Source organism: Rhinolophus sinicus, chromosome 16, assembly GCF_057876585.1.
Source record: "Rhinolophus sinicus isolate RSI-liver-muscle chromosome 16, RSI-T2T, whole genome shotgun sequence".
Taxonomy (NCBI): domain Eukaryota; kingdom Metazoa; phylum Chordata; class Mammalia; order Chiroptera; family Rhinolophidae; genus Rhinolophus; species Rhinolophus sinicus.
The window spans coordinates 88,599,798-88,624,566 of record NC_142516.1 but is presented as its reverse complement, the minus strand read 5'-3'; the positions used below and the strand labels follow the sequence as shown (position 1 = coordinate 88,624,566).

At 40.8% G+C, this 24,769-nt stretch overlaps 1 protein-coding gene across 10 annotated transcripts in view; it reads left to right on the top strand.

The window, feature by feature from the left end:
- Positions 1-24,769, top strand: part of IFT88 (intraflagellar transport 88) — a 127,132-nt gene that overhangs the window by 2,218 nt on the left and 100,145 nt on the right. The window contains exon 1 of one of the 10 annotated variants that reach the window (XM_019715697.2): positions 20,980-21,138. The exons of 6 other annotated variants lie outside the window; for them this stretch is intronic. The gene's annotated coding sequence lies outside the window, so the exon portion shown is untranslated. Of the gene's footprint in view, positions 1-20,979; positions 21,139-21,169; positions 21,304-24,769 lie in introns of those variants that run through there. 3 more of the 10 variants (XM_019715699.2, XM_019715698.2, XM_019715696.3) reach the window with 3 other exon arrangements.

Sequence of the window (24,769 nt, the reverse complement as noted above, 5' to 3'; positions counted from 1 at the left end):
ACTCTATAAGGAGAGACATAACTGATTAGAAATAACTGAAAAGATCTGAAGAGACAGTTCACCAAAGAAGATATATTAATGGCTAATAAGCAATGAAAAGATGCCAAACATCATTAGTCATCAGAAAATGTGAATTAAAGCCACAGTGAGACTCCACCAGTAGGATTAAAATTAAAAACACTGAAAATACCTTGCGTTGGTAAGGATGTAGAACAATGGAATTCTCGTATATTGCTGGTAGGAATTCAAAGTGGAAGAATCACTTGGGAAATTAATTTGGTGGTTTCCTCTGAAGTGAAACATACATTTAACATATGATTCTGCAATTCCACTCCTAGCTATTGCTCAAGGGAAATAAATACAAGTGTTCACACAAAGATGTGCACAGTGATGTTCTTAGCAGCTTTATTCATAATAGCTAAAAACTAGAAACAACTCAAATAAGTAACAGAATAACAAATTTTTATATATTCATACAATGCTATACTTGTCAGCAATAAGCAAGAACAAAGTAGCGATGCTGGGACAATGTAAGTGACTCCCAATAACATTATGTTCAGCAAAAGTCAAACACAAGAGAGTGCATCTATGATTCAGTTTACATGCGACTCTAGAAAGGAGGCTCTCTGGGGCTGGGAGTGCGGGGAAAATTTGGGGGTGATAGAAGAATATGTATAAATTACGGGTGTATAAATTGCCAAAACTCATTGAAATATACACTTAAATAAAAGCATTATATGTAAGTTCTACCTCTATATGTTGTTGTTTTTAAAGGTAGAATGTTAGATAATTTATATTCTTCAAAAATAAAAGTTTGGTTTATTCAACCCCCACCCCCACCCCACCTAAACCAAGGAGAATAAAAACACACAAACAAAACCTTTATCAGCTGAGATGCTGGATGAGGGTGAACTTGAAGGAGCTGGAAAAGGAAGTAGTAAACATTAAGTTCCTCTGACCAGTAACAGAAATGAAGTAACAGAAATGAAGACTGTAGCAGCCACATGTTTTTCCCTTATTTTTATCTGTATGTATATGTGTGTGTATGTTATCTAATTTCTTTTCCTCCCTCCTTCTTTTCCCTTATTATTTTATGTAAAAATTGTTGGTAGTGCTTAAGTTTATAATTTAGTCTGTAGGTTGCAGAATACTCAGGTGAGAGGTAGACTGAATTAGACACAGATGCACTGAGATGGATACACTGGCTGCTAGCACTTGTTCCATCTGCTATTTGGGAGGAGAGTGTAAGAGCATCTCTGTGGGAGAAGAATTGCTTCTTCTTAGGAGAAAGCATTGTCCTTACTATTGTGTCGCAGACAGAGGGTGTGTGTAGAACTGTGCCCGTTATTATTGGAGTATTGGCTCTCTGCTCCATATCCGCTCTTCTGTAGTCTGGTTTGTGATGCTGAAGCAGGTTTCCCGTTAGAGTCTACCAATATGAGCACTAGAGGAAAACGGGAAGGCGGGAGGAAGAGAGCTTGCTTGCTGATGCTGTTTGTGTCACCTTAGCAATCGCACTAGTGAGCACCACTGGTTCTGTCTCCAGCTCTGTGGGCCCTGCCAGACACTGTCACACACCATCAGAGGTGTACCCAGCTCCAGCAGGACCCCCTGTGAGCCTCCAGTTCTAATATCCCCCAAATCTTCCCGCCTTCCCTGAGTCCTGGGGACAGTGCCACCTCCTGATGCTACCATGTTACGTCAATGTTCTCTTCGCTTTCCAGTTCTCTAAGAACCATTGAACTGATGGTTCTTAGAGAACCATCCAGTTACATTCTCTGTTGCAATATCTAGTGTGGTTTCTGTTTTCCAGACTGGACCTTTAACTTCTATAAATGTTAAAAGCTGGGGTTTATGAATTGATTCTAATGGAACCAGGTAGTCTGAAATTCCTATGAATTTATAGAGAGGTTTTCACATGAACTTCCTGGTGAATGTTTAAATGTGTAATCTCTGACATGTGTCCTTTTCTCTTAATTCACTTAATTGAACTTGGTCTTCATATACCTTTGTTATATATTTCTGAGATTCTAACCTTTGGAAGTAGAATTTGTGTAACATGAGATTCGGGAATGAGAGGAAAGATCATGGTTCAGAAAAGGAAGCTTTGAACTTGAAAAATTAAAGTTGAATTAAGCACCTGAAAACATGTAGATGCCGATCTAATTAGAAATTAAATATTACTAGGCAGAATGGATTTGCACAGCCAAAATTTCCTTATCACAAATCTTGCACGTATAACCAAGTATTCAGCCGTTGAAAATGGGCCAGGTGATGGCTACATTAAACTTGGCACAGACTTCAGAGGTGAGCTCCATATGTTTGTCCACTCATTTCATAAAGTCAGGATTAATTCTATACTTCCTTAGGAGCTCAATAACACCACCGAGAATAGGTAAGTATTTAAAAGTTGCCAGACTTTAAGTACTAGCTGCTGTTGAAATGCCAACACTTAAGACTGAAATGTCCTTATATAATCATACAAAATAGGAATTGCAAGTGACTCTAGAAAGCATACTTACTGGGACATATTCTAAGGACAAAAAGAACTACAGAAAATAACTTGAATGTCATTTTGTAGTTTTGTTTTTCATACCAGTATCATACTGATATTTTTATTACTTTTTAGATAAATCAAGTAAACATGCTGATTTTGTTTGGCATGAAGATATCACCGTAAGAGAAAATAAGGTATAATTATAGAAACAAAGAGTTTAAAGAGGAATGCTATGATGTTAGAATTGAATTAAAAACATCAGTAAGAACGTACACCTTCAAAAAAAAAAAAAAACCACACAGGTATTTTCCAGCTCTGCCCTCTGAAATGGCCTGAGCACCACCCAGTATCACAAATCTGACCTGCAATGCTGGTACCCAAACTTGGGTCTCTAATGCCAATTTTCCCTAAAAAGAGCCAGGACTCTTTGGAGAAGTGGTCGATCCATGTTTGGAGCAGGAAGGGTCCCAGGTTGGTCTGAGATACTTGGTTCCCCAAGGCAGGAAATCTTCAGAAATCAGTGGGATGACATCTTGGGGACCTAGGGCTCTGCCTCCAGTGTAGCAATGAGTTAGCAATGATGGACTCATTGGGGATCTGGTCAAATGCTCTGCTCTTTAGTCACCTCAATTTACTTGTAAGAATTAGGTTATTAAAATACTTTTTTTTGAGAACTAAGTATATAAAGGTTTAAGAGAATAAAGACTATATTATTTATGTTTTTGAGTTAAGAAAGAATCTGTGCACATACGGTCATGTTCACTGCTTGAGAAATTCAACCGTGGACAGCCTTGTAAGTGCTATCAAAAATGTGCAAAAGAGAAATTACTTTAGACAGTTTTTAAGATGAAATCTTCCTATTTATACATGGCTTTGGAACATCTGAGAGAATGTTAGAATTATGTAGCATTTGTGTGGGGAACTTTTATTAAGTCAGCCAATTGAAATATACAAAAGGAAATCAAACACAGTAAGTCCCCACTTAACATGTGGATAGGTTCTTGGAAACTGTAACTTCAAGCAAAACAATGTATCACAAAACCAATTTTACCACAGGCTAATTGACATAAACATGATTTAAGTTCCTATGGCATATTTCCTGCCACAAAAACATCACCAAACTTCTAAATAAAGACTCAAACACTGCTAACATTAAACACTGAAATAAATATGAATTATACGTACATTTTAAATAGCTATTCATAGATTTTGTAGGATGTCAGATGGGCACATGTCTTATTATGGAGACCACTTCATGGACAGTGTAGATGCTTGACCACTGCAGTGTACACCTGAAGCTGAAGCTGAATAATATTGTATGTCAACTACAGTTTAATATATATAGTCACAGGATACATAGGAATAGAGTCAATGGAATTGTAATAGATATATATGATGTCAGAGGGGCAATAGACTGAGGGAGGGGGTTATCACTTTGAGAGGGGTGAAATGTCTATTGTATTGTTTTGTACACCTGAAACTAATAAAAAAAAGAGCTATTCATTTTTTAAAACAAGTGAGATTATTATTTTCCATCCCACTTAATCCAGTTCAAGGTGGTCGGAGACTCTCCTGGCAGCTCAGGGTGCCAGGCAGGACCCACCCTGGACAGGACACCCTTCCATCTCAAGGTCACTCACACACACCCACACCCACTCAGGAACAGTGTAGACACGCCAGTTCACCTCGTGTGCACACCTTTGGGATGTAAGAGGAAACCAGTCCCTGGAGAAAACACACACAGACCTAGGGAGGATGTACAAACTCCACAGACAGTGGCCCCAATCGGGAACTGAGTATTTTTTCTGATCACTGTTATAATGAAATGGCACTGAAACAAACGATGTTATTCAAGGACCTGCTGTACAGTAAATTTACAAATGCAGTTTTTAAATGCTGGGAAGGTATTTAAGTAACTTAGTAAATTAAAAAGCCCCTTAAAAGTGATTGATAAAATTTTTGATGTATTTTAGAAAAGAGAAGCAATCTCTTTTTTGAATTCTTTGAATTCTAACATTGTAACTTTAATAAATTGAATATTAATCATTTAAATAAAAAGTAAACTCCTGAATCATCTTTCCTATGTACTAAAACAACCTATCAACAAAAACTCCTACCGATGGTGGAAAACTAGGATTCCTCCAGAATGTAAGGAAGACCTCAAGTCTCAGGCTAACCTTTGAGATAAAGATGGATGCAAATCTCCTTGACCATAAGTACTTAAAGAAAAAAGAAGTTCCTGCCTAAAGAAAACAGAGCTGGGCAGAAAAGGCCAGGTGAAAGTGTCGAGACCTTGTAGACAAAGTGGAGACCTTGTACCAGGGTCCGGGCTGCCTCCCCACATCCTCAGCATCGCTCAGTGCAGGCAAACCAGCACACCTGGGAATGGAGCCCAAGACGATCTGCAGACATGAGTTAACAGCTGTTCACTTCTGTCCCTCGGAGAAGCTATTTGTGAGTGAGGGTAGAGGTCTTGGCCAAAGGACTGGAAATATTGTACTGCACAGTCAATGCGGTGGACGTCTGGTGAGAGGCACTGTTATTGAAGCCTACTGGCCTGGCTGTGTCCGATGAACCGAATGGGTCTATAGCCTGTACATACCCGTTTCTGTGGATAATTTGCACAGCTAGAAGAGGACATCATGGAGTTAGTATGAAGGCCCAGAGGTAGGGCATGAAGGACTCAGCCTGGTCACCATTCTCCTTCCAGGACCCCGCATTGGCAGAGTCGTGACAGAAAAGGCTGCAAGCAGAAGTTGGCAGAGCTGTGCTCCTAAGGACCTCACAGGACAGAGGGCTACCTGCTGCTTTGTGGCCCACATGGCAAAGATGAGAAGGAGAAGACTTGAGGAGAGGAAGCGCCTTACAGCTGGTGTGGAAGGTGCAAGACTCCACGAAGACTGGAGAATCAGTCATGGTTCCGTGGGCTCCTAGAACACAAACACTTTGATGTTGGTTAAATGTAGCCCACAAATTTGTTTTTGTTTTTTACTTGTAGACTTTTTTCTTTTGAATTGTGAATCTGAATACTCCTGGAGACAGATCCATGGCCCAGTTAACAACTTTGTCAAGCTAATCTCTGGCAGGAGTGGCCAGCAGGGGCTCTGCCATCAGGAGGGGCCTCATGAGAGAAGCTTGTGTGTTCTGTAGGCAAAGGCAATTTGAGTTTTTCTATTTACATAATCACATTTGTACCCAAGGTTCCAGGAAGCCGAGGCAGCTCCAATTACATACCAACCGCGCACATTCTCCTAGTGTATGAGGTTATTGCACTTCCTTGTCTCATTTAATCCTCCCAGTCTTTTAACTGTTGTTCTCATCTTACAGGTGAGAAAACACTTGAAATACATCTAATGTGGCCAAGGCAACCAATTTTAGTGTTTTCATTTTAGTTAATTCTGACTTACATTAACCAGCTGCACGTAGCCGTGGTTGTCATACTACACATGGGGAACAGAATGGGGAGTGAGATAGATAAAGACCTCTAGTCTCATGGAATTTATACCCTAGTGAAACTCACAGAAAAATAAACAAGTAGACAAAAATGGCATGATCTACAAGGAAAGAAAAATGCAGGTCGTAATAAGTGCTATGTAGGAAATAAAGCAGGTTGAGGAGATTAAGAACCGTGAGGGGAGGGAGGTGGTTTTTGAAATCAATGGTAAGGAAAGACCTCTCCTGGCAGGGGAGGTTTGGAATATTCAAATGACTATACAGACCTGTAACAAAACCCAAAATCCTCTGCTCTCTTGATCACAGATTATTTATAATTTCCTCTTCTTTTAAATAGCCAGGCCCGACTTCCCCACTGAGGCTGTGACTACTTCACCCTGTGATTGGTGACTACTCTTCTCTGAGCTGCTGAGCTTGCTGAAGGACTAATCTTTACCTATTCACTTGCATAGGTTCCCTTCCACTAACAATAGGAGTTTGATGATTTACAGGACTTAGAGCAAGTGATAACCCATTTCATGACTGTGTGTAAATCAGAAACTGTTTCATCTACAGTAAATCGTCACACTACACTGATTTTTTTAGAACAAGGTACTGCTATTTTCTGGACAATTGTTTTTATTATTGTTAGAAGTACTACATTTATGCTATCTATTATGTAAATAACACTTCCTTAGATGTGTGCCCCTGTGCAGTGCACAACCTACACAACCACATGTGCCAGAGGCTGTGATGAATATAATGTTGTCTGGGGAAATTCATGTGCTGGAATGTAACTATGTCTGGAGAGGGGGTCGCTCCTTGTCAGAAATTTAAGATTTCATAACCATTATAATTCCTGTGGCTTCTTTCCCAGTGATTTCTGCATTCACTTAGAGAAGATGTCCCACATGGGTTTTATCTTTGTCTAGGCTCAGGATTCTGGGGGAGGTTGGAGGAGGAGCAAGGGAATAGGAGATGGAAATCCTCAATTTGAATTATCAGGATAAAATGTGAGAGGCTAAACCAGCAAGCACGAAGTCTTCCTTAAGCAAACAGGACAATTAAGATTTCATCCCAAGTGACCCTTGACTTTCTTTACTGGGGTTTTAGAGAAAGTACTTAGATGTCCTTTTCAAAGTCATTACTGGATAGAGAGACATTGGTGATGAAAAAACAACAACATTTTCCTTACATTTTGACACAGTTGAACAATTCTACATACAAACAAGCACAAAAAGACAAAAACCGCTCACCTTCCCAAACCACTCCCACTTTCCCCTAGCGTTAAGCAGACTCGCCCAGGCACAAACCAAAGGAATGGGAAGACTAATGATGTGTCAGAGAAGTGACATCTAGTTCTTCATGAGGAGAATTTTGAAGAGCACATGGAAATATAACATTAATTCATCGCCCAACATTCTGTATTGTATTATTATAGCTATTTAAAGAGTTTACCTCACACATCTTTAAAAAATACTATCAGGTCACCAACGATTATTTGAACCATGCTTTGGGGGCTTACAAACAAATGTAGTTTATTCAAAGTTGTTTTTAAATGGTGTAGTCGGGGTTTTTAATATTCTCTCCATCCTCCCAGCCCTGTCTAGTAGAACTTTCTATGGTGATGGAAGTGTGCAATATGTGTCCTCTCCAACACAGTAGTCACCAGTCATGGGTGGCTCTGGAGCCTAAGTAATTTGGAAGATGCCTAATTAGACTAAGCAACTGGATTTTTAATTTGATTTTATTTGATTTAATTTAAATTTCATTTTAAATGGTCACCTGTGGCTAATGGTTACCACTTTAGGCAATGTGGCTTATACATGTTCTTCCCTCTGCCAAGAATGCCTTATTTCTAGCTTATCCATTTGTGGAACTCCTATGAATGAATGAATGAATGAATGAATGAATGAATGAATGATGAATGAATGAATGAACATGTTACTGTTCGACACTATATATACCTGACACAGACCAATAAAAATATTTAACGCTGACAGAAAAATGCATTTAATTTCACTGTTTTGTGTCATCAAATATCTTTGTACAATATTCTAAGACTTTTGTTATTTGGGCGTTCTTGTTTTTTTGTGTATGTGATTTTGGATGATGAACAAGTAGGAATTGACTTTGCATTGGAGAAAACTTACTGGGGTTTTTTCCAAACCACATTCCAGCCTTCACTGATCCTACTTTCGAATTCAAAAGCTAAATTCACACCTGTTAGTATGAATTACCAATTCAGGCAAGCAGAAAAAAATGTTATATTGTACTAGGGAATAAGGTTTTTTTAATTAGCAACCTCTTCTGAAAGCAGAAAAAGGAAAGGCAAAGCAATGGAAGTTCACTTTGCACAAACTACCCTTTTAGAAATCAGCTTTGAAAGTGTGGCTGGAACAGCAGTGCTGTGTGTGAGGCTCGTGAAAGGGCCCGAGTGTGCTGCTTCTTGGAGAAAATGTTTCACACGGTTCCTGCTTGGCTCCAAGCTCAAGCAGGATGGCAGGCAGCAACTCCAGAGTGCCACAGGCCTCCTTTCCCCAGTTCCCATCCATAAAAGTTGTTTGAACATTTACTAGTGTTCTTCCATTTTGCCCCTCTCCCTTGTTTGAATCAGCCATCTCCTTTCGCGCTGAATGCTTACAGACTTATTACCTTAAATCTAGGGCACTCTGCTGGTTTGTTAAAGTGAGAGGTGTGTTGAAAGGGGACTCTTACTTTTGAACCTGAACTAAAATATGTATTAGCACTCAGGAAATTCCCTTAACGATAGTTAAAATTCCTTTCACTGTGAACATCACTGGAACTAGAAAGCCGTAAGGAGCGGGGTAAAAATCGTCCTTCTGACAAATAAGAAGTCGGGTGAGACTGAAGCCTTAGAAACAGGTAGAGCTGCAAGGGGCCAAGGATGATCCTCCTTTTACAGGTGACAAGTCACGGTGCTAGGGAAAGAAGGGACATAATGACCCAGTGGCAATGCTGGAGGTAGAACCCAGAATCCAGACTCTTAGAAGATCAGACTTCCATGGCCAGCGTTTCTGTTTCTCCAACCCAACAATCCCAGCAACAGAAGAGGGTGATCTCACTGCCCTCCTCAGGCCACAGAACACACCTGACTCTTCCAAACGTACATCGCACTAAAGTTTAGTGTTTTCTTAAGAATGTGTAATAATTTACATTCTACTCTGTAATATATCCGTATTTGTGTTCATATAACATAATATTTGAAATTATTTACCAATTTAAGTCACTTAAATTTCCCCCAAAAATGTAGTTGACTATAATGACTGCTTCAGAAAAATTCATTTTCCTGTATACCCCAAGCACAATGGCAGAAATTCCTGAGTGCATCTGAGAAGTACATCCATCCATGGAACTTGGCAGAAATCAGGCAGTAGGCTGAAAAATCAGATTGCATTATTGCTACATTTTCTTGATAGTGTCTTTTCAAATTAGGCTTAAAAATAGTATTTTTGCTTGTGGAATGAAGTCATAGTCTTTGTTTATTGTCATCTTGAACTTCTCTTTTCTTAACCTAATGATAAGAGGAACAGGGCACAATTCTATGCTCTGAAGAAGGTCATTTGATTTGTAAATTTTCTGGTAAGCTGGAGATGAACTTGGGGAGAGAAAGTGAATTATTAAATACATTTGGGATTTCCGATCAAGATGGCGGAGTAGGTAAATGCTGTGCTCACCTCCTCTCGAGACCACATCAATAACAACTAAACTACAGAACAACCATTATTGAGAATTGCCTGAAGTCTAGCTGAGCCAAAGCCCTACAACTATGAACATACAGAAGAAACTACCTCTAGACTGGTAGGAGGGGCAGAGACTCAGAACAGGCTGGTCCCACACCTGCTTGTGACCATTAAAAATTGGGAGGGATATTTCGGCTGTGGAGATTCTCTCCTAAGGAGTGAGAGATCCCAGGCACTCCCCAACCCAGGGTTTCAATGCCAGGGAGAGAAGTCCCCATGATTTCTAGTTGTGAAAACCAGCGGAGATTGTGGCTAAGTGAGATGAGGGCGGCTGGAGTCCCAGGTGCTCCACTTAAGGGGCCCATATATGGACTTACTCACTGCCAGAATCACTCATTCTGAGCCCTGTGCTGGGGCAGCAGCTATACACTACAGTGGTGAGGCATCTTCATGGATGGTGTAGATGCCTGACCACTGTAGTGTATAGCTGAAGCTGAATTAAATAATAATAAATGTCAACTACAATTTTATATATATAAATATATATATATATATATATATATATATATATATATATATATATATTTTTTTTTTTTTTTTTTTATTTATTTTTTTTTTTTTTTCCCCCCACAGGATTTGGAATACAACATAGGGAATAGAGTCAGTGGAATTGTAACAGCTATTTACGATGTCAGCGGGATAGCAATTGGGGGAAAGCAGCTATCATTTTATGAGGGGTATCAATGTCTAACTATTACATTGTTTTGTACACCTGAAACTAATTATAAAAAAAGTGCCAGGGACATAGGGGAAGAACTGAGTTGTCTTGTTTCAGGGTGAGGGCTGGAGAGGCAGCTTTCTCCCAGATGGAGGAGCTGGTGGAAGCCATTTTTCCTTTGTTGAGCCCTCCTCATCCCTGCATGCAGACAGGGGCCAGCAGGCACCATATCTGAGTCTGCATCACACTGGCTGTCACCTTTTGTCTGCCCCACCCCAGTGATTCCCTGAGATCCCACCCCATCCAACCTTTAGGTACACCAAAGCCACTATTAGTGGCTTTATTATATAAATGGCCTGCCTTGGCTCATGCTGTGAGCTTTGGCTCATGCTGTGGGCTTTGGCTCATGCTGTGGACTTTGCTAAAATCTCTCCAAGTTTCACTAAACCCAAATAAGCAGCATCTGGCTGTGGCATATCCTGTATGTCTGGCTGAGCAGCCCTAAGTCCATCACTAGATATAGCCAGCCTTCATTCTCAGCTTGGCCTCTCAAGGCATCTCCAAGCCCAATGTGGGTGGCAGCCATCTCTGGATTGCTTTGTGGCTCATGCCAGGTGGCCCCGGGTAGGGCACAGATGGCAGCTGAACTTGGCCTGCAGCGGGTCACCTCCCAGGAGGCCCCAGGGCTGGCAGTCCCAGTGGCCAGCTTCAGACTGGGCCAAAGCATCATGTGGCCACCTCCAAGAATGACACACCTGAAGGGCAGACTGGGCAGGCACCAGAGCCTTGCTAAAGTCAACCCTGCTTTTTAGGGTCAGCCCCTGCACAGCAGCTCCTCCACTGTACTCACAGCCAGTCCTCACAACAAATCGGCCTGAGGGTCAAGCCCGCCCATTGACTTGCAAATAGCAATCAAGTCTCAAGTACAACAGGAAGGCACACACAACCCACATAAGGAACACACCTGGAGCACCCAGCTTTGGTGACTAGGGAGACTGTATTGCTGGGTGCCACAGGACAACTACTACATAAGTCCACTCTACTAAGACCAGGAGGCATAGCAGCTCTATATAGAAACAAACACAGGGAGGCAGCCAAAATGGGGAGAAAAAGAAACATTTCCCAAATAAAATAATAAGACAAAGATCCAGGAAAAGAACTAAACAAAATGGAGACAAGCAAGCTACCAGATGCAGAGTTCCAAACCCTGGTTATAAGGATGCTCAGTGAGCTCAGGGAGAACTTCAACAAAGGGCTAGGGAAAAAATGGGAGATAGAAAACATAAAAAAAAAAAAAAAAAAAAACAGTCAGAAATAAAGACTACAATAACTGAAATGAAGAATACATTAGAGAGAATCAACAGTAGATTAGATGAAGCAGAGAATCGAATCAGCAATTTAGAAGATATGGTAGCAGAAAACACCCAATGAAAACAGCAAAAAGAAAAGAGAATCTAAAAAATGAGGATAGTTTAAGGGGCCTCTGGGACAACATCCAGAGTACAAACATTTGCATTATAGGGGTACCAGAAAGAGAAGAAAGAGAGCAAGGAATTGAAAACCTATTTGAAGAAATAATGACAGAAAACTTCCCTAACCTGGTGAAGGAAATAGACATACAAGTCCAGGAAGCACAGAGAGTCCCAAACAAGATGAACCCAAAGAGGCCAACGCCCAGACACATCCTAATTAAAATGTCAAAGATTAAAGACAAAGAGAGAATCTTAAAAGCAGCAAGAGAAAAGCAGTTAGTTACCTACAAGGGAGCCCCCATAAGACTGTCAGCTGACTTCCTAGCAGAAACTTTGCAGGCCATAAGGGATTGGCATGAAATATTCAAAGTAATGAAAAGCAAGGACCTACACCAATATTACTCTATCCAGCAAAACTATCATTTAGAATCAAAGGACAGATAAAGAGCTTCCCAAACAATAAAAAGCTAAAGGAGTTCACCAACACCAAACCAGTATTACAAGGAATGTTAGAGAGACTTCTTTAAGACCAAAAAAAAAAAAAGAAGAAGAAGAAGAAGAAAATGGCAATAACTACACACCTAACAACAACTACTTTCAATATAAATGGTTTAAATGCTCCAATAAAAAGACATAGGATGGCTGAATGGATAAGAAAACAAGACCCTTACATATGCTGCCTACAGGAGATTCACTTCAGATCAAAAGACATACACAGAATGAAAGTAAAAGTATGGGAAAAAGATATTTCATGAAAATGGAAATGAAAAACAAACAAAAAAACTATGGTAGCAATACTTATACAAGTCAAAATAGACTTTAAAACAAAGGCTATAAGAAGTGACAAAGAAGGAGCAGAAGGAGCCAGTAATCCCATTCCTATTTCTTTGGATATTTATCCAAAGAAACCCAAAATGTAATTTTGAGGGGACATGTGCATCCATATGTTCATTGAAGCATTGTTTACAATGGCCAAGATGTGGAGGCAGCCTGGGTATATATCAATGGATGAATGGATAAAGAGGAGGTGGTATATTGATATATGAATACAATGGAATATTGATCGGCTAGGGAAGGGAATGGGTTCTTGTCATCTGTGGCAGCTTGGATAGACCTGGAGGGTATTGTGCTGAGTGGAGTATGTCAGACAGAGAAAGACAGATGTGACGTGATTTCATTTATATGTGAAATCTAAAGAACAAAATAAGCAAACAAACAAAACAGAAACAAACTCATAGATACAGAGAGCATTTTAATGGTTGCCAGATTGTTGGGAGGTTGGGAATGGGTGAAAAAGGGGAAGGGTATAAGAAGTACAAAGAAGAACAAAGAAGAACTTTGCTGTTACAAAGTAGTCATAGGATATAGGGTATAGCATGAGGAATATAGTCAATAATATTGTAATAACTATGTTTAGTGTCAGATGGGTACTAGATTTATTGGGGGTGATAGATGGGAGGGGTTTTGGGAGACAGGGTGAAAAAAGTGAAGGCAGTAAGAAGTACAAATCGGTAGTTATAAAATAGTCATGGGGATATAAAGTAGAGCGTAGGAAATATAGTTAATAATATGGTAATAACTACATATAGTGTGCTAGATGGGTACTAGACTAGTCAGGGGGATCACTTCTTAAATAATATAAATGTCTAATTACTACGCTGTATACCTGAAATTAATATAAAATATTTAATGTCAACTGTAATTGAAAAATTAAAAAGTGGGGGAAGGTGAAGGGGAATAAGAGGTTCAAATTTCCAGGTATAAAACAAATAAGTCATGGGGATCTAATGTACAACATAAGGAATGTAGTCAATTATATTGTGATAGTGTGGCATGGTGTCAGATGGTTGCTGGACTTATCATGGTGATGAATTCTTTAAGTATATAAATGTTGAATAACTATTGTGTATACCTGAAACTAATATAATATTGAATGTTAGCTATATTTTAATAAAAATCTTAAAAACATAACTTGAACTAAGAATAGATATGCTTTAATTATTAAGTTAAATTGGTTATTATCATAAGAATTACATGATATTAATTGATAATGATAAATCAGATAGTCTTACATATAATTGTTAATCACTAATGTTATGGTTATAGCTAACTCTTATACTCAATATAAGTGAAGCTGAATTATTAAATGTAGTTTGGACTCAGATAAATAAGCTTTATGAATTGGACAAAAGAATGTGCAGGTCCAAACATTTTGTTGAAGGTGTCTGCAATCCCTTGCAAGTAAAATTTTTTGAGTATTTTAAAACTTCCAATTTTCTTTTTATAGTTGAAAAAGCAAAGGCAAGAAAAAAATATATTCTGCACATCCATCAAGGATGGCAAAAAATATAAGTCATGGTCCCACGTCCAGAGTCTTACAGTGATGGTATTAGCGATGATGGTGGTGATGATGACCATGTCCCCTGAGAGGCGGAGGCAACGCAGACTTGCTTCCCCTCTAAAAGGACCACTGGGGCTCCATGATCCCGAGTCAGGAAGGACAGCTGAGGCATCATTACTCTGAAATGAGCACGTCCCTCCACAGTAAACACTGCCTTCTGACAAAATACAGAAATATGCTTACATGACACCCAGCCCCTTAGCCCCAGCGGCTCCAGAACTGCTTTCCCAACGGGGACCTGATCCCCAGGGTCTCATCCCTGATTGGATCAGGGTCCTTGCTTGAGCATGAATCTTTGCTCAGAACTTTGTCTTTGTTCCCAGAGTCTTTATTTCTCCTTACCAGAAGAAATGAAGTTAGAAAGGCAGGCAAGAGCCAGCCTGTGGACAGCTTTGAAAGCGGGCTGCTTAAATGTCTGCAAAGTCATGGACATTGTGATAGGAATAGAAAATGAAGTTTTCCTTATACTTGGAAAGTGGTAAATGCAAAACAGTTATTAGAAACCCCTCTGAAATCCCCAGTTAATTGAGGCTTTTCTTTGTTTTTACTGAAAAACTATCATTTGGGGATGGATATTAAAAAGAAAATTGAAGAATTGTAATAAACATATAGGTAATTCTAGACATTTACACAAATTGATTCAATTATTAGATGCTTCTTGTTGTACATATTAAGAATTTTGGGTAATAATGAGGTTAGGAGGATGATTGTGGCATTTTAGAACTAGATGTGAAGTGGAGAGAATGGTCCGGACAGAAAGAGAGCCAAAAGACAAAGAAGAAGCAAAAGCAACTGCACGCTTTGTACTGACTGCGTGACCAGCACACCGGAGTGGTTTTGTAGCCAATAATGTTGATTTTATTTTTATGTGTACCTTTGAGTTAGGTTACTTTAAGGCCAAGAGCTTGCCTTTTTCATCCTTTAAAAGTAATGATAATGCTTAGTCTTCACCTGTTTTGGCTAATTCTTTTTTGGCAAACAGTATATTATATTAATGGTTGGATTTTAGTGTGTACTCCCTAGTTATAAATTAGAATTCCTTGGGTTGAACTGTGCTTTGTTTATTTCATATGCTACCGTGGGGGCATGTGGTGGTGTGGGCACAACCTGAAGAGCCTCATGCCTCCTCTCGTATTACATATTAATCTCAACTTGTTAATGACTGTTTTTTGTGGTGTGAATGGACATAGGACCCTTGCATTAGGGTAATTTACAGTTCAAAGTCCATTTATTTTAGCACAGATTGAAATTATTGGCAGGTTAAAGTTAATTTGTAACTTGCAAGTAAGAAATCTTGCCAGCCTGACCACAAAGTGTGAGACTTTGGTTAAACTGTGAGTGCCCCGTGTACCCACAATTCAGGACCTAAGGATCCCCGGCAACAGCCATGAGGATGGTTTCTCTGCACTTGATTTGTACCAGTTGGAAAAGTTGCACTTTTCATGTTAAAGAATCTGAATCTCAGTCAGATGAGTGAAGGGAGAGAGTCCCATACATCTGATTCAGAATATGCAAAATTGGCCTCATTCTTTTTCTTGCACATTTCCACACAGAGAGCCACTGATTAAACATTCAGCTAAGATGACAGGTTGCTACCATATCACATGAACAGTAACAGGAAAACGGGGTCTGGAACTTCAGTGATTGTGTTTTCACGACATTGAGTGGGATTATCTTCCTAATAAGTATTTAAAAAATGATAAGTTTTACCATCGTGTCATTAGCCCAAGATAAAACTGGTCTCGGTTATTTGAAAGAGAAGGAAAAAATATTTTCACTCAGCATTTTCAGGCTTGTTCACTTTTAACGTTTAGGGTCACAAAATGTCTTGATAATTTTAAAGATTTACGAGGCAATCACTGCATTTTGTGGTATTTTTCCGGGCAGAATAAGTGAAAGATTTTCACAGTGCCTAATGAATTACTTGTTAGATAAGCCAAGTTTTGCCCTGCTGTGGTGGGAACCCAGAGGTGAGCAGCCACGTGTGGTCTACTTGGGCAAACATGCTACGCTCTGATAGTGGAAGATCCACGTGCTGTACCTAACATAAACGCAGAACCTAACATAAATCAGATGTTATGGACTGAATCATGTCCCCCCAGACCCACATGTTCTAGTGTTAACCCCCAGAACCTCAGAATGTGACTGTATTTGGAGGTGGAGTCTTTAAAGAAGTGATTAAGGCAAAATGAGGCCATTAGGGTGGGCATCAATCTAATCTCACTGGTGTCCTTATAAGAAGAGATTAGGACACAGAGAGATACCAGAGGTGTCACATACAGAGGATGGATCGTGTGAAGAGGCAGCAAGAGAGCTGCTATCTGCAAGCCAAGGGGAGAAGCCTCAGAAGAAACCAAAACCGCCGACACCGGATCTCAGACTCGCAGCCTCCAGAATTGAGGCAGTATAAGCCCCCCAGTCTGTTACAGCAGCCCTAGTAAACGAATATACCAGGAATTAGGGAAGGCCTTCTGGAGAAAAGACTGGCTGGACTAAGAGAACTGAAGGAAAGGCCATTTCAGGAAAGGAGAACAGTGTATGTGAAAGCTGAGGGGTGAGCGAGGTCCTGACGCCTTCCAGCAACTTGAAAGAAGTGTGGCTGGAGCAGAAGGTGCAGCTGAGGAGGGCGAAGAAGGGGAGGGGTCCCAGACATTTGTCATTTCTGGCTGCCCAACATCTGAACACCCTTTGCATTTTAGGAGGATAAAAAAGTGAGAGGAAGCTTAGGGGAGCAGACACTGACTCTGAGCTCCCTGGAAGCCAGAACATGGCATTTGACTTAAACCCAGCTGGCTCATGTTTCCATCTGGGACTGGGACTCAGGAGGGAGGGACATGAAGGGCAGGATGGTGAAAATGGTTCACAGTGGCTATGATGGAATCCAGTGCCTAGTGGTAAAGCAGAAAATGCCACACGCAACTTGTTCTGTGACAACAAGTGTCCAATGGCAAGATGGCAGGTATCAATCAAGTGGATGGTAGGCATCAAGATATCAAGATGGCAGGTGCCTGCAGCAGCAGGCTAAGTAGAGTGACCAACTTGTCCTGGTTCACCCAGGAGTGTCCTCGTTTTACAAGTGCATCCCACATCCTAGGAACTCCCTGAGTCCCAAGCAAATTGGGAAGGTGGGCCCCCACACATTAGACAGATAGTTCCTGTGGGATGATTTTGGCTCTGACCATCTGTTTTTCCAAGCCTTGTTTCTTAGCTTCTCTGACAATTCTCAGTTACCAGACAGCTTTCAAAAAAAGTTCCTTTTCTGCTTAAGTTAGCAAGAATTGGTTTCTCTTGGCTGCAACAAAGTACGGAGTACTGAGACTGCGAAGGGTACTAAGATTACAGAGTTTAGACTGTCCAGAGGTCAAGGCAGAATAGGGAGAGAGGGCACAAAAGACTCTGTGCCCTCAGGTTCAGGTTTTCATTTAAGGATGATCACTTTGGCTACAGTGTGGAGAACAATTGGAATGGAAGATGGAGGCGAAGAGAGGAAGCAGTGAGAAAAGTTAGGGAAGTATGGTAACCAGACCGGCAGGAGAAGATGGCTGCCTAGATGCTCTGAGTAGTGGTGGATGGAGAGAGGCTGATAGAATTATTGATGAACGATAGACAACTAGGAACTTCAAGAGCACTGACCCCGAGACCATGAGAGCATCAACCCAATGCAGGAAACCAGACAGGGCATGCCCTCCACCACCTTCCACAGAATAAATGTCCATAAGGCTGGCGTGCACTGGCTCCTGGCTGCCAGCCCCTGCGGTTACCTGCCGCTGCTACTGACAGCTGACCAGGAAGAAAGGAAATACTGTGTCTCTTACCAGAGCCACTGAGTCCCTCTTCCTGCTATAGCAGAATTCTGTTAGAACTAGGTGCCCAAATCCTCCCAGAGGCTGTCAGGTCTGAATCCACACCCTCTCACATCCCTGTCTCCTTGGTCACCACCGCCCAGAGAGCACGTCATTCGGTCAGCAGCCCTGCCCTGGTCCCACCCTTCCCAAGCCCCCTGGCCTCCTGAGGTTCAGTTCTGAGCTGCCTTTTCTTGTGCTTTTACCTCCTCCTCCCCTTTCAAGGCCATTGATTTTAGGAGCCAGTGAACTGCAAGTGTCTGTCTCCAGATGGAACCGCTTCTCTCAGCTTCACATCTTTCTGTACATTTGCCTACTCGGCATCTCTATTTACATATTTTACAGGCCCCTGAAATGCAGCATGTTTAAAACTAAACTAATTTTCTCTCTCAAGCTTGCTTCTCCACTAGTGTTCTCTATGCTCATAAATGGCACTAGCGTTTATCCCACTGCTTATGCCAAACTGGAGTTCATGCTTCTTCTTCCTTGCTTTTTTCCACCCCCACCTCTATATGTGATGCATTACAAGCCATGACAATTTATTCAATAAATAATTATCAAGAGCCAACTATTTCAAGCTCTCTTCTAGGCACTGGGGACATGGTCTAGAACGAAAGAGACAAAAATCTCTGTTCCCTGTGGAACTTATATTTTGGTGATACAAGCTATGTGGCCCTAACATTTTGCCAGGCAATATAGGTGGGCTCAATAAATAACAGCTGGGTTACAATACTTAAAATGAAGGAGATAGCTGATCACTCCCTGGCCAAGGAACTGTGTGGATCATGCTTAAACAACAGCCAAGTGTAAAGGAAATTGAATTTATTGCCAATAAAAAAAATTTTTTTGAGGAAGCTGGCAATTTATAACCTGAATACCTAAAGAGATAATGAAATTGTCTATCTATATTGAAGTGCAGTGACATGAAGGAAGGACTCTACAGTGTTCACTAATTAATTCAACAAATATGGAGTGAACACCTGCTTTGAGCTAGACACCGTAGCTAGATACTATCAAGGATTGTGTATGATTTTATCCTATTTCCAAGCTAACAAGCTAACACAGTTTCATGGACGATGGTAGAAAGTACTGGGTCAGAGTCAAAGGACTTTATTATTCACAGCCAGCAGCATGAGTATCATATTCCCTTCAGTTCTTGCCTCCCAAGTGCCATTGGGCTGTTGCACATGCAATGGGTTTGTGTCACAGCTGAGGAACCATAAACTTAGAAAACCTCAATCTTTTATAGCGGGTGGCAAGCCATAGTGCTCAGCCTTTGTCCTGGAGAGAGACTAGCTTTAATCTACTGGACAGCCACAAACCTGCCTTCCGCACTGGAAGGAGACAATATCTCAGTCTTCTAGAGCTGGTCCCTGTACAAACATTGTTGAAAAAATAGTTGTAGTAGGCAGGGCTCTCCATACAGAAACCAAAGGATGCGCATATATATATATATATATATATATATATATATATATATATATATATATATACACACATATATATATATATATATATATGGAGAGAGAGAGAGAGAGAGAGATTGATTCATTTTAAGGAATTGGCTCATGCAGTTGTGGGGGCTGCAAGTCCAAAATGGACACGGCAGGCCAGGAAAGAGCTGATGTTGCAGCTCAAATGTGCAGGTAGCAGTAGCATGCCCTCCCCCTTTGCTCTGAAGTCCTTCAACTGATTGGATGAGGCCCACCCACATTATGAAGGGTAATCTGCTTTACTCAAAGTTGACTGTTTTAACTGCTAATCACAGCTTTAAAAATGTCTTTACAGCAACATCCAGACTGGTGTTTGACAGAAAACCAGGTACCATGAGCTAGTCCAGTTGACACATTAAATTAACCACCATAACTTCATGTTTCCCTGAAATTAAGACCTAGCCAGACCATCAGCTCCAATGCGTCTTTTGGAGCAAAAATTAATATAAGACCTGGTATTATATTATATTATACCCAGTATTATATTATATTGTATTATATTATAAGGCCCGGTCTTATGTTAAAATAAGACCGGGTCTTATATTACTTTTTGCTCCAAAAGATGCATTTGAGCTGGTTGTCCAGCTAGGTCTTATTTTCGGGGAAACACAGCAGTTCAGAACAAAAGCGAGATTCATGGAGAATTGTCTCCCAACGTGGTCTTAATGTTTAAAACTCATTCATTACTGCTGTCTTTAGACTCCCTGTAACCCCCCTACCCGTTCACTTATCTTTATATATTCAAACTTTAACTTTATTAAACAACTATGAATTTAATTCCTCACCCATATTGCATTTTTTAAAACTTTTATTTGTTTTTTCCCAGGACCCATCAGTTACAAGCTAAGTAGTTGTTTCAATCTACTTGTGGAGGGCGCAGCTCACAGTGGCCCATGTGGGGATGGAACCAGGAACCTTATTGAGAGCACCGGGCTCTAACCAACTGAGCCAACGCGCCCCCATATTGTATTTCTTAAGTTTTATTATGAAGCTGGTTCTAGGTGCTTCGGGCACAAAGTTTCAGTCCTGCCCTCTAAGGAACTTACCACACAAGAATACCTGAAGCGCTCTGATAAAGGTGTGCACAGGGTGCTGTGGGAACGGGTAATGCGGGCGGGAAGAGGGGGACGAGGAGCTGAGGCTCCCGGACTGGCTTCTCAGGACAGTAACCTTGAAAGGAGTAGGTGATTGCACGGAAAACGGGGAAAGGCTCACAGATTAGTGTGCTGGCTACGGGTGGTGGGTCAAAGTAATCTGGTGTCATTCTTTGTTCATCTGCTTTCTGGCTGATTTTATCAGGATTGATAAGACCTTGACTTCCTTTCCTTCCCGCTCCCCATAAAGGATGCCCGCCAAGAAGCTCCGGCGGTCCGCACCCGCCGCGCCCCCGCCCTGCTCCCTCCTTTTTGGCCCCGCCCTCCAGGCCCCGCCCTGGCGCAGAGCACTGTGGGAGCGGCTTCCTTGGATCTGCTTGTGGCAACGGCCTGGTGCCTCTCGGCCTTCGCAGCCTTTTAGATTCTCCACAGCGCCGGGTCCTCCCGGGCTTGGCTCCCGGTCGCCCAGCTCCCCTCACCGTGAGGTAGGAGAAGGGCCCGGGGGCAGGGGCGCCTCGGGGCCGGCGTGAGCTCGCCGCTGCCCTTGGGGGCTCGGGCCTGGCTTGTGAGGTCCGCGAAGGGTCTCTGCCTCCCGGGCGCACGGCCCTCCCTCCCGCCTCCGCTGACCGTGTCGTTCAGCAACCAGGAAGGTCGGCACCCAGTTAGACCTTTCACAGCAGACCTTTAATGTTTGTGTCACGTAAAGCTTTTGGAGGTGTTCCTTGACAGGTTGAGTCCGTGAGATGTGCCAGCACACAGCAGAGTGCAGACAGCGTGTGCTGTCGCTCCCAAGGACGAAAACAGGCCGACATTCCTCCTGGGCCTCAAATTCCACTTTTACCCGGTGGTTTTCCTGGTTGTGAGCGTTTGAGGACCTACATACAATAGGCGTCTTGGATGGAGGCTGTCCAGCACAGGCAGTAGAAGAGAATGATAAAAACAAATAACTCACGTTTCAAGAAAGATTTTACTGGCATTTCATTGATATTCAGGGGGCATCATCCCCATATTATTTCAACGTGACAGGCTCATGATGTGCAGAAACTACGTTTGGCATGGCTTGGAAACTGCAGCAAACCTGAGTTGTTACCTTTGTTCTGGCACCCGAGCTATTAGCGTGGGTACTGCATTCACCGTTTCCCACCTATCTTTCCACACCTTTAAAGTTCTTCTGTTCACCCCATACAAACTATTTTCAATCTGGCAGCAACCCAGTGGAAAGGATCTCTAGTTGTAAAAGTTGCTTGTTTTTATGGCATCCCTGTAAGCCAAGCTGACTTAAAGAGGACTGGTGATCAGGCAGTTCTTGTGTCAGTCCCCAGACAGCAGCATGAGCGCTTGGGAATTGTTAGAGATACTCGTTCTAGGGGCTGGAGGCGTGGGGATGACTCCCACCCACGACTCCCTGAGCCAGAAGCTCTGGTGCTGGGGGAGTAGTCATGTGTATTGCAGCGATCTGTATCAGAAGCCCTTAGGTTTCTGAGGCAAGCTCAAGTTTGAGAACTGCTGTTTTAGCATTACCTGAGCTAAAGCTTGTAAGTTACAATAGTTTGTATATCTTCTGTCAGTGACTTTTAACACCTTATGGAGGTATTTTGGAGTGAATGTTTCTATTTGATTGACATTGCACTCATACTGGTGAATTTTCATCTCCAAAAAATAATGAGAAATTAAAAGACCTAAATGTAAGAGGTAAAAGCATAAAACTCTTAAAGTTGTTTTAGAAGAAAACAGAAGTGTAAATCTTCTTGGCCTTGGATTAGGCAGTAGTTTCTTAGATGTGATGCCCAAAGGAAAAATGGGTAAATTGTCATCATCAAAATTAAAAACTTTTGTGCTTCAGAGGATGCTATCAAGAATGGGAAAAAATATTTGCAAATCATATATCTGATAACATCTAGTATCCAGAATAAATAAAGAATTCTTATAAATCAGGTAAGACAAATAACCTAATTTTTTTAAATGGGCAAAGCATCTAAATAAACATTTTCTTAGAGACCTACAATGGTCAATAAACACGTGAAAAAATGTGCTACATCACTAGTCATCAGCGAGATGCAAATCAAAACCATCATGAAATACCATTTCACAGGAACTGGAATGGTATAATCAAAAAGAGGGACAATAACATGTCGGCTAGGACGTGGAGAAACTGGAGCCTTCATACATTCTGGTGGGATGTAATATGGTGCAGCCACTTTGGAAAAGTCTAGCACCTTCTCCAAAAGTTAAACATAGAGTTGCCATATGACCCAGCAGTTCCATTCCCAGGTATATACTCGTATAATTGAAAACGTATGTCCACGCTAAAACTTCTACGGGAATGTTCATAGCAGAGCTATTCGTAATAGCTACAAAGTGGAATCAATCCAAATGTCCATTAATTAATGAATAGATGAGATGTTGCTGATCTGTATGATGGACTGTTATTCACCCATAAAAGGGAATGAAGCACTGACACGGGCTGCAACATGGATGAACCTTGAAACATGATGCTCAGTGAGAGAAAGGGCACGTGTTGTGTGATTCCATCTATGTGAAATGTTCAGATCACGCAAATCCATAGAGACAGAAGCAGATTAGGTGGGAGGACTGGAGAGTGAATGCTAAAGGGTCCCAGATTTCTTTATGGGGTGATGAAAGGTTCTGAAATGAAATAGTAGCGATTATTACACAACCTTGTAAATATACTAAAGACCACTGGGTTGTACATCAGAAATGGGTAAATTTTATGGTATGGGGATTATATCTCAAAAATTAACAATTTATTACTTCACATAAACATAATTTTTAAAAGGTTATGAGTAACCACATATATGTGGCATTATACTGAGCAATAAGATTAAGCTAAAATTTTTGTAGGAATTTACTAGTGCACTTAAAATTGTACAATCTTTCAAGAAAATATGTATTTTAACATGGGCAGCATAGCTCAATGCTACATTTCTTGGGTAGCTAGCCTCTCCCCGTCCCCAAATTACCTAAAATATTGACTGAACTTGAATGATTTCTCCTAGAAAGTCTTCCCAGATTCTCTAGCAATTTTTACATTTACAGTATATGTATATACATATATACATATACATATATATGCACAATAATTGCATATTTCCCATGCTTCTATTTTACTTTGCTTCGACATCTGTTTTATTCTGTCTTGCATTTTTGCCCAACATTTTACTGTCAAAAATTTCAAATGTACAGCAGAGTTTAAAAAATTTTACAGTGAACTTCACACTTGCTACATAGATTCTACCATTAACATTTTTCTATACTTGCTTTCTCACCTATCTGTTCATGTATCTATATTATTTTTATGCATTTCAGACTCAATTATAGATATTCAGCTTTCCTTTAAATATTTAAGTATGCATATTAGTTATGGTTCATTTTTGTTAGTTTTTTCTTTCAAGAAAGAATTTACAAACAATGAAAAGCAGATATTGCAAGCAAATGTATACACGTGTGTAACCCAAACCCCAGTCAAGATGCAGAACATTTACCATCCCAAAAAATTCTATGCAGAACTTCAGATCAGTGAAACAACACATAGTGTACTGCTTTGCATGAGGCTTCTTTCACTCAGCATAAGTGAGATTCTGCTATATTACTCTACGTGGCATCTGAATGCGTTACTTTTTATTGCTGAATAGTATCCACTTGTAAATATGCCACATTTTGCTTATCCATTGTATTGATGGGCAATTGGTCTGTTTCTCATTTGGGGCTATTATGAGTAAAGCTCCTACGAACGTTCTTCTACAAATCTCTTTGTAGGCACATGTTTTCATTTCTCTTGGGTAAATACTTTGAAATGAAATTGCTGGGTCATAAGAGATATATATTATTTTTATGAAACTGCCAGACTTTTTTCCAAAATTGTACCATTTTACACTCCCACCAACAATAAATGAGTATTCCAGTTGCTTGCTATCTTTGCTGACGTTTTGTGTTTGGGGACTTTTTAATTTAGCCATTCTGGTCTGTGTGCAGTGGTTCCTGCCTTGCACTGTAATTGACTATTACATAGCTTTTTTTCTGCACTTGACACTAAGCTCCTTGAAAATCAGGAACATAAACTGTACCCCTTTCTAGTGCCTGGCACTGTCCTTTCAT